At 40.7% G+C, this 10922-nt stretch overlaps 1 protein-coding gene across 2 annotated transcripts in view; it reads right to left on the bottom strand.

Moving 5' to 3' along the window:
• Positions 1 to 10922, bottom strand: part of LOC126282247 (uncharacterized) — a 362102-nt gene that overhangs the window by 230505 nt on the left and 120675 nt on the right. The window lies entirely within an intron of this gene.

The following is a 10922-nucleotide window of genomic DNA, read 5'->3' as shown; positions in this document are numbered from 1 at the left end:
AGTGTTCAGATGCAAGAAAAGCAGTGCCTATAATGATTGCCCATATTATGTGTTCTTAGTTGGTATAAAGCTTCCAAAACTGTTGACATAATTACAGGAATGTCCTGCGATATCCCATTTAACGATGGAACGAAAATTTTAATTTTAGTCTCTAACAGTTGTGAGCCTTATACTCTTCTTTGCATTGATTACATGAGAATATGTTTCTTCGGTATAATTCCATGAAAATGTGCACATTTTCTACTAAATTACTGCTTAATCTTCTAACGTTTTTCGGACGACAAGAGTCAATGTGGTATTGAGCTGCAAGGCTGGCACGTCTCTCAAATCAGTTAACTTGCATGTTGTGTGTAGCCGATCCTCTGGGTAATCAGCTACGTCGATCTCCTAAAAAGCTTCTTCTCCGGAGACCATAGCTGGTTAAAGGAATTTATTAAACTACTTCTCTATTACTGAAATAACTTAGGTAATTTTAGAATACTTTTCAGCTCAATCACTTTATATTTTCAACCTCCACAGACAACAACTTCTGCAAGCTGACGTAGTCCTTAAGCTTTATACTCATTTACACATATTCAAATATCAGTGGTTTGATAACCAAATAATTTGTGGGCATAATAAATGTGTCTTGCTTTGTTCATCGGCAAGGCATGAAGTAAGTCAAAAGTCTCTATACAAGCCATGCTTCATCTGTCTCTTTAACATGGCACCACAAACCACGAAATATTACACACACATTCCTTGTACCTTTTGATATAGATTGCAGGGAGCTGCCGGTAACCACTTGTCGATTCCGCTCGTCTGGCGCAGCTCCAAGTCTTCTCATGCCAAACGTCAGTCCTGCACACACAGACACGTGTTGCGCAGTAAACAGGGTCTTTCACACTTGTGTTTAAAACATCGGTAGAAGTCGAGTGGTTCCAGAATTTACGTGGAAATTCTCGAATCACTACATATGCCCCCACCCTCAGCTCGAACATGCTATATTTTATACATAATCACCATGTACATTAATATCAATAGGACAACACTTATGTCCTCAACCATGTCTCTTCTTTTATTAATCGCCATGCGTACTATCATTATTGTTACCTAGTCATATGTTTTTCTTTACATAAATCCCGATCCCGATACTCCATAGAGCAAACTTCTGATTCTTGTCATCCCAGTAACTCTTTACTCTACTTTTTTTTTCTTTTGGAAATAAGCCCTTATTTAGGATCTCATCTCGCATTGCTTTTACTTGCGAATTGCGAGGACTGTGAGCTTAACTCCAATCGTAAACTCCAGATATTTATGACAGTTGAATATCTTATCCTTTATTTTAGAACTTTGTACACTCCTGGAAACTGAAATAAGAACACCGTGAATTCATTGTCCCAGGAAGGGGAAACTTTATTGATACATTCCTGGGGTCAGATACATCACATGATCACACTGACAGAACCACAGGCACATAGACACAGACAACAGAGCATGCATAATGTCGGCACTAGTACAGTGTATATCCACCTTTCGCAGCAATGCACGCTGCTATTCTCCCATGGAGACGATCGTAGAGATGCTGGATGTAGTCCTGTGGAACGGCTTGTCATGCCATTTCCACCTGGCGCCTCAGTTGGACCAGCGTTCGTGCTGGACGTGCAGACCGCGTGAGACGACGCTTCATCCAGTCCCAAACATGCTTAATGGGGGACAGATCCGGAGATCTTGCTGGCCAGGGTAGTTGACTTACACCTTCTAGGGCACGTTGGGTGGCGCGGGATACATGCGGACGTGCATTGTCCTGTTGGAACAGCAAGTTCCCTTGCCGGTCTAGGAATGGTAGAACGATGGTGTCAATGACGGTTTGGATGTACCGTGCACTATTCAGTGTCCCCCCGACGATCACCAGAGGTGTACGGCCAGTGTAGGAGATCTCTCCCCACACCATGATGCCGGGTGTTGGCCCTGTGTGCCCCGGTCGTATGCAGTCTTTATTGTGGCGCTCACCTGCACGGCGCCAAACACGCATACGACCATCATTGGCACCAAGGCAGAAGCGACTCTCATCGCTGAAGACGACACGTCTCCATTCGTCCCTCCATTCACGCCTGTCGCGACACCACTGGAGGCGGGCTGCACGATGTTGGGGCGTGAGCGGAAGACGGCCTAACGGTGTGCGGGACCGTAGCCCAGCTTCATGGAGACGGTTGCGAGTGGTCCTCGCCGACACCCCAGGAGCAACAGTGTCCCTAATTTGCTGGGAAGTGGCGGTGCGGTCCCCTACGGCACTGCGTAGGATCCTACGGTCTTGGCGTGCATCCGTGCGTCGCTGCGGTCCGGTCCCAGGTCGACGGGCACGTGCACCTTCCGCCGACCACTGGCGACAAAATCGATGTACTGTGGAGACCTCACGCCCCACATGTTGAGCAATTCGGCGGTACGTCCACCCGGCCTCCCGCATGCCCACTATACGCCCTCGCTCAAAGTCCGTCAACTGCACATACGGTTCACGTCCACGTTGTCGCGGCATGCTACCAGTGTTAAAGACTGCGATGGAGCTCCGTATGCCACGGCAAACTGGCTGACACTGATGGCGGCGGTGCACAAATGCTGCGCAGCTAGCGCCATTCGACGGCCAACACCGCGGTTCCTGGTGTGTCCGCTGTGCTGTGCGTGTGATCATTGCTTGTACAGCCCTCTCGCAGTGTCCGGAGCAAGTATGGTGGGTCTGACACACCGGTGTCAATGTGTTCTTTTTTCCATTTCCAGGAGTGTATTATCCTTTTCTCAGTGAGTACTAGTATCATTATTTCTAGTAGTCTGTAGCCAGGTGGAACTCTAGGACAAATAATAGTGTTCCTATTGACACTCATAACACATAATATAGAATTCAAAATTACCAGAATAATTTCTAGAAAATTTTTGTGACTTGTTACGATACTGACCTTTCCCCTCTAGGAAGAGTACCTATTCCTTACATACGGGTTGATCTTACGAGTACCCTTTCTCCTTCCGTTTTGGTAGGTACTCCCCTTTTTTAATTCCTGTTTTCCTGTGGTACAGGTCAATCCCCTTCTTGGTGCCCTTGTCCGCATGGTATAGGTCAGCCTTTCTTAGGTCTACCTATCTGCCCTTTTCATCCAATACTTGTTGGGTGCGCCCCCTCTTATCATTCTTAATTATGTTATAAGAGTACCCCTATCCCACAAATCGTCAGAATATTTGTTAGACTGACATTGCTGAATAATTATCACAATTAGTTCCTGACTTATGCTCCTTATAATTTTTATAGTTTTTGTCCAAGTACCTAAGCGATGTAGAACCGTCACAATGAACAACCGTAAGTGCATACTTCTCTATGTGTATATTTTTCCCCCCTACAAGACTTGACGATTCTCACATCCTTTTAATATGGACTTTCATTGCTTGCATCTTCGTGTTACGATGTGCATAAGCGGAAGTGTGTTTGTGTAGCCTGATTCTTCGGCCTACTTATATGAAATAATATGAAGATTGTTAGACACCACGGAAAATAAGGGCTTCAGCGATAGAGGTAATGCATATGGAAAGAGGGAAAGCTAGACCGGTACTCAAATGAGAAGTAAGAAACGAAAAAATAGAAATGGTTGCTAAGATCGAAGAAGAGAAAGGGGATAGCCCCTAAGATAGGAAACCCTTCCCACCCCCCTTCCCCAGGATCCCTACTTCAACGGTACTTGAGTTAGAAGCCGGAGGAGATATGATGTTAAACGGCTCCTACTGAATGGACATTCTCACTTTCACCTTTGAACTCCCTGAAGAAAAACCTTAGCAACCCCTATGGAAATGCAAATGGTGAAGAATCAGTCACATTTGTCAGCGAGGGTTGTCTGAAAGGTGTGGTGTGTGTTTAGTGTTAGTAATGCTTGTACTTACACTACCCACGCCTTCCGAAACTAATAAAAACCCTCCCATCCACTTCACGTCTCATAAAAGGTATAAAATGTTCTACAAAAAATAGAAAATTATACACTACGAGAACATAGTTGTTTAGCCATTCAGTTTATAGCACACTTTTATACACGCGTAAAATCCTCTATCCAGTTTATGTAGTCTTGTCATCACTTGGTTTAAATAGTACCATCATATTATACTTTCCACTAATATAACATTCTATTCGTTTCACTTAATGTCTAGAGATCACTGTTCGTCCATGATTATCTCAAATTGGTCTCAATCTTGTAGTCATATCCGGTTTCCTGCGTACTAAAATTATAAGATAGTTTAATAATTCAAGAACAGGTTGCAAAATAGTTTAATATTTGAAAGTAATTTGGTGCAAGAAAAATAGTACAGAAGAAACTGTAAACAAAGAGGGACCATACGGTCGTCGCTTCGCCCGTTAACACAGAACGTCAACGTCCATGGGAGATGTACAGTTTTATGTCTTTTAATTGTGTTTTCCTTTTTCTGATCCTGTTATAGGATCTACTAAAACGAGGGCTTTGGGATGTACCACCGTTTGTACTCGGCAAGGTCACTTATACTTTTGAAAAAAATTATGTGTTTCTTTCTTCAGGGCAGAGCTCTGAAGATGTTGTTTTACTAGAACTAGGTCATTAACCTTATACTGAAGTTCGACAGCCTTCTCGTTACGTTTGCTCACTCGTTGTTGTGCTCTTTCAACCTAGTTCTTAGAAACTATCGTTTGATTAAGTTGGTAATCAACAGTAGGTTGTTCTGGCCAAGTGCAACATTTAATAAAGGGTTCTCCCACATAAGGTTTACCTATTACTTCCAAAGGTGTTAATCCAGTTGATAAATGTGGCAATTAATTTAAAATAAACTGATAGTTTTTAACTTACATTGCGCATGACGTGTGTTTTTCATGGCAGTATGTATGGCATAATTTCCACATTCCTTTAATAGCCCTTTCATCCTGGTTAGAAGACGAATTATAGTTGGAGATTAATACTTGACGAATATCTTCCCACGCCAAGAATTCTTTACAGTCGTTACTAACAAACTGTGGTCTATTATAGGAGAGGAATCGTTTTAGTTTGCCTACCGCGAGAAAGTATTCTTGCAGATAGTGTATCACTGTTGGTGTATTTGCTTTCTCAATAGGATACAACTTAACATACCTAGACCAACACTCTATGAGGACAAAAATGAACGAACCTCCTCACTTTCCTACTGTTATAATTAAAGATGCTACCGTATGTCCCAGATTTTTAAAATAATAGAACTTGTTCATGTGGGATATACACTTTTCTGTTCCGAAGTGTCCAGACCCTGTCACTATTTCGTCCTCCATCAACTGCGCGTTGCATAAACGCCACCGTCGAGATGTTATATTGTCTCTCCAAAATAAATTATTCCTTATAACCTTCAATTTCTCTGCTTGATTAGGGGGTAAAGATTTTCTAATACACATAGCATATATTTCTGTACAATAGGGATCATGATGGGTGCTCTAGGTTATTATTTTAGCCATCTCCCGTACCTTGGTGTCTGGATATTCTACTTTCATGAAATTAATTGCAAAAATTACTCTGGCTCCTTCCGCATGTTTCAATTCGCCCATGCCTACAGGCAACCTAGACAAAGCGTCAGGCACAGTATTCCCAGTTCCTTTTACGTACTGTATCCTAATGTCATATTCCTGTAAGAATAACATCCACCTCATTAATATACTATGCAACAATCGACTGTTCATTAAAAAGGGTAACTCTTGATGGACAGTACATGCATCGATTTCTGACCCCCATATAAGTGTTTGGAATTCTTGGGTACTCTATACTATTGTCAATAGTTCCTTTTCAGTGGTTGTGTAGTTTAATTCATGTTTATTAAGAATACCGCTATCAAAAGCTATGGATCTGTGATTTACTTTATCTATACGTCGCTCTCCTTGGGAAAGTTTTGCTGCTATACCATAGACGAATGCATGTGTTGAAATTTTAAATGGCTCACCCATAACCGGATAGTGTAATATGGGTGATTCGACCAGTGCTCTTTTTATATTTTCAAACGCATCATTGGCCTCTTGGTCCCAATCCCACGGTATTCCCTTCCTTAATAAACGTAAATGTCTTGGGTCGTTCAGCTATTGACTTCGTATATATCGTTTATAGTACCCAGCCATTCCCATTAATCTCTTCAATTGTCATATGTCTCTAGGGGTTGGACACTCCTTAACGCCCTTTATACGTTCCGGTTCTGGTCTAATTCCTGGCATTCCTACGATCTGCCCTAAGAACTTAAGCTCTTGCTAAGTGCGACTGAGACAGTTTTACTTGAATACCTTTTTCTTTAAACATTTTCAGAGTTTCACGCAAGGTAAGGCAATGGTGTTCCCAGGTAGATGAGATTACGAGTATGTCAGCCACGTATGTTATCAATTCCCTCAACAACTCCATTCCTAACGCCTCGTCCAGTGCACGTATATACACGGATACTGAGATATTTAGCCCGAATGGCAACACATTAAAATGATACGATTTCCCATCAAGTGGAAAGGCTGTATATTCCTTTTATTCGGTAGGTAACCTAATTTTCCAATATCTAGCAGTCAGGTCCATCGTGGTAAAATACTTTGTTTCTCAAATTTGGACAATAATTCATCGATGTTAATGGGCTAGTCTCGCTCCGTTTCTATATGCTTATACAAAGTACGCGCGTATAGGACTAAACGCACACGTCCTGTTGCCTTTTTTACTACTACCAAGGGGCTATTCATGACGCTAGAGCTACGTTATATTATGTTATTGTCAATCATCTTATCAATGTCTTCCTTAACTGCTTCTTCTAAGCTTACTGGTAATGCACAGGGCTTACAGAAAAATGGAGAACTATCTTTGACTTTAAATTCATATATATAGTCACTAATACTACCCGGACGATCGTAAAATACCACAGTATTACAATAGAATTTTAGATAAATTTAATTTTTGTTCGGTGGTTAATATTGGAGATTCGTTTACTTTGTTTTATATGTCAGCTCGCTGTGATACATGACATACGTTATCGATTTTCGGTAACAATTGTTCTGTAGTTGTTAATCTCAGACATCGATTCCCTGATGTTTGTTTATCAATGTAGATGTTTGTCACAAACGGTATCCAATATCTAGTATCTCATTTTTCAAAGCATAGAAAACTTTCCTGAAAGTTTAAAACGACTTTATATTCCAACAGCCAGTCTAATCCAAATAAGATATCCCTGTCAATATTTTCTACCACTAACAGTGTCTGACGAAATGGGAAATTCCAAACACTGAAGTTCCCTTGGGTCTCGTGTTTTACAACTTTTCTCTTCGTTCCAGTAATACCGACTACGTACACTGCCGTTATTGGTTATATCGGTAAGTGTGCTAAGAGAAATCGGTGACACCTCACTCGCGTAGTCTATAAATATGTTAACTTCAGAATCCTTCACTTCTCCTATTATTATTGGTTGTGGATTAATGGTAGTTAAGCTCAGTTCTTCCAGTAACAACCGTTCTTTGGTTGGTATTTTATGTGTGAAATTATCACATTTATTATAAACTAGGCCTCCTAATGTATTTCTACGACCTATGCCCCGGCCCTGGTTCCAGCTCACCTTATATTTTCCTCATTATCGGTAATTACTGGTTGGTTACCGAATCGGGGTATTACGTTACCACTTTGTACTCTATTACTGCCTGGTACAAATTATTGCGACGTTACTGTGCCTGTATTCGAAGGTGGCTGATTCTTTTGGTAACAAATATTACCGTTACTCCTATCACTTTGGTGTACTCTAGCAAAGTTTGCCTCATGTCTCTTAAAACTAGTATTACTATTATTACTACCTCTTCTGTAATTCTCATTTTCACTTTGATGTACGTTTTCGTTGCTGTCTTTGTTTAAGGTAGCAAAAGCGTCTACAAAAGATAACGGTTCTTGTACGGTTTTCCTCCCACTACGCATTATATCTCTCTTGGCGTAAATAGGCGATCGTCTCAAATAAAATTCTAACTAGCCCTTCTTCATCTATGTGCTTATCGAAGTATTTCGCACGTGTTAAATTCAGTCAAAACACTTTCTCATCGTACTCCACGTACTATTATAGTACTTAGGATCCGACAAATCAGATATTAGTTTTTCCTGTGCACTCGCTGACCAATACTTCTCCTTAAACGTCTTGTGGAAGTCTGTCCACGACGAAAAGTTTTCTGTGTTCACTGTGGCCCATCCCGAAGCTTCTCCTAAAAGGTACCCTACTTGCAAAATTGGATCTTTTTCGAATCTTCCCAGTTTTTCGGCAAGGCTTGGTTAAACTGTTTCAGAAAATGGGTAGGATGTATGTACTTCTTCATCCGGCTTAAACTTAGGGAACTGTCTAGTTAACCCTGACTTTGCTCCCCATTGTAAATAAGTCATCAATTCTCTACTAGTTAATACTACGTTAGGAGAAGTCACTCTATTACCTACTTTGTCCTGCATAAGTTTGAAATCCTTCTACAGTACATCTACATCCTTCTTGGTATTGCTATGTTCGGAAGATAAGGCTGGAGATACGTTGTCGGAGGTCACTCTCGCCTCAACATTTCTGTCCATCATCTCTTCTATCTGTTCCTCCACATTACTGTTATTTATTATATGTGAAGTAGCTAGTTTCTCTTTAAAATTTCTTTCCACATTATCAACTTGCGTGTTAACGCCTCAATTTGCGATTGGACTATGGGAATTAGTTTGTTCTGCTTCTCAATACTGTCCTTTAAAGTGCGTTACATTACATACACCCAGAAATGATCCTAGTTTTTTTTGCTTAATTGACTCTAGTCTATTGTATTTATCTTCAATATCAAGTTCTAGTTTCTCTGCCAAGTCCTGAATTTGGTTAGTGTCTAGCTGAAGTCAGTGAACAACTGATTGACGTGACTACTTAAAGAGCTAATTAATTCACCTTTCAAATAAATTTTATAATTTTCTACTTTAGTAATCGAAATGCCAGATTCAGTCTTCAAATTTCCCATGCCTTCACGCAAACTGGCTCAATTCCTTATTTTGTTCATGTAATTTTGCACTTAACAGTCATAAAGCCTTATTCTGTAGCTACAATTCATTATTTACTTGAGTATTCACTGTGTCTATTTCTCAGCTTAAATTAGCACTCTGTGCATCGAGCTTTTCACTTAAAGTTGCTGAATCTGCCTTCTGGTGATTCAGTCTAGCATTTAGTTGACTATTTCCTGAGACTATATTAAGACTTAGTTCCTTAATTAAATTTGCTACCTCAGTCCAATATGGCATTTCACCAGTCACTTGAATAGCTGTGGCTGGTTCTGCTACTTGCTGTTCTTGATCCATATTCCTTATACTTTTAGCTCCGGTGATCATTAAAAAATATTCACCTCTGAGTATAGTAACTACACTAACAGTCTGTCATTCAACAGTTCCTTAAACTTTACCAAACAATTATTGTTTTTCGATCACTCGGCATAGAGTTCTAGCTGCGTTGGTGAGCGGCTGTGTAACCAACGTCAGTGGGCAACACTGGCGCCGGCGGCGTCAAGTTTTGGTTTCAGCGTCGTCGTCAGCGAGCGGACGCGGAGTCAACACTGGTGAGCAGCAGCTGATGCAGTCGGCGTCGGTGGCTGATTACTGAGTGGGCGTCGGCGTCGGCGCGATGTACGTGTGTGAAAACTGCTTGCTCTCGACACCCAATCTTAAGCCTCAAACGCCTCTCAAGTCAGTTACCTTGCACGTTGTGTGTAGCCAATCATCTTCTCTGGGAAATCAGTTCAGTCACGTTATATTTTCAAATTCCACAGACAACAACTTCTGCAATATAACTTAGTCCTTAAACATTAGACTCATTTACACATATTCAAATATCAATGGTTTGATAACCAAATAATTTGTGGACATCATACATGTCTCTTGCTTCGTTCATGGCCAAGACATCAAATAAGCCAAAAGTCTCTATACAATCCATCCTTCATCTGTCTCTTGAAATATCCTCATGGCACCACAATCCACGAAATATTACACACACGTTCCTTGACCTTTCGATATTGATTCCAAGGCGCTGCCGGTAACCACTTGTCAGTGCCGCTTGTCTGAAGCAGCTCCTTTCATCTCATGCCAAACATCAATCCCGCACACACACAGAGTGTTGCGTAGTAAAAAGGACTTTCTCACTTGTCTTTAAAACATCACGTGTTCGAGGCAGCAGAAGATCGAGTGGTTCCAGATTTTGAGTGGAAATTTTCGAATCACTACAATCTGTACATAGACCAATTGTAATGAGGACGTGAGCCTAAATCCGACAGTCTAACATATGCATACACAAGAATGTGAAATATGATAATTATGTCGAACATAATATGGAAAACAGCAAGTGATCTCAGATCTCAGAAGCATCACTTATCTTCTGAGGTACAAAGTATGCAAAGATCTCAAACAGCTTCTGTTGATTGTAGTTTTCCTTCATTAGGTGAACATTCCTGCAGAAAGTTGATTTAACAGAAAAGTTTGTGATCAGATTAAACAGAGATTGCAAAGTGAATAATACATCACGTGCATACCAAAATTTAGCAGGTAATTCATAAGTGATTCATAGTGGAAGATAAATTATACATGTTTTTTTTTCAAATTTCAGATTGTTAACACTTGATTCAAATGCAACAACAAGTGAAAGATTACATACTTTGTGTGGTAGACCATATGGTATACAACGGCCAACTAGTAAATCTTGAAAATGTGTGTATTAGTGCAAGTGTGATGCAGCAAGTACCCCAACCATATGCGTGAATGAGTGACAAGCCCATACTGTACCACAGGCATACACTATGATTTGTCTCTTGAGATAATGAAAGTTAGGTCTGCACACATGTGTATGAAAATTTGAGGGCCTAAAACGTTACAAACAGAATAATAGAGCAAACTGAAAAAGGAGTCCTGCAACCTTGCAATAATTCTTATAAT

Source organism: Schistocerca gregaria, chromosome 7 (genome assembly GCF_023897955.1).
Source record: "Schistocerca gregaria isolate iqSchGreg1 chromosome 7, iqSchGreg1.2, whole genome shotgun sequence".
NCBI lineage: Eukaryota > Metazoa > Arthropoda > Insecta > Orthoptera > Acrididae > Schistocerca > Schistocerca gregaria.
Note: the sequence above shows the minus strand (reverse complement) of the source record. Positions and strands in the feature narration are given on the sequence as shown.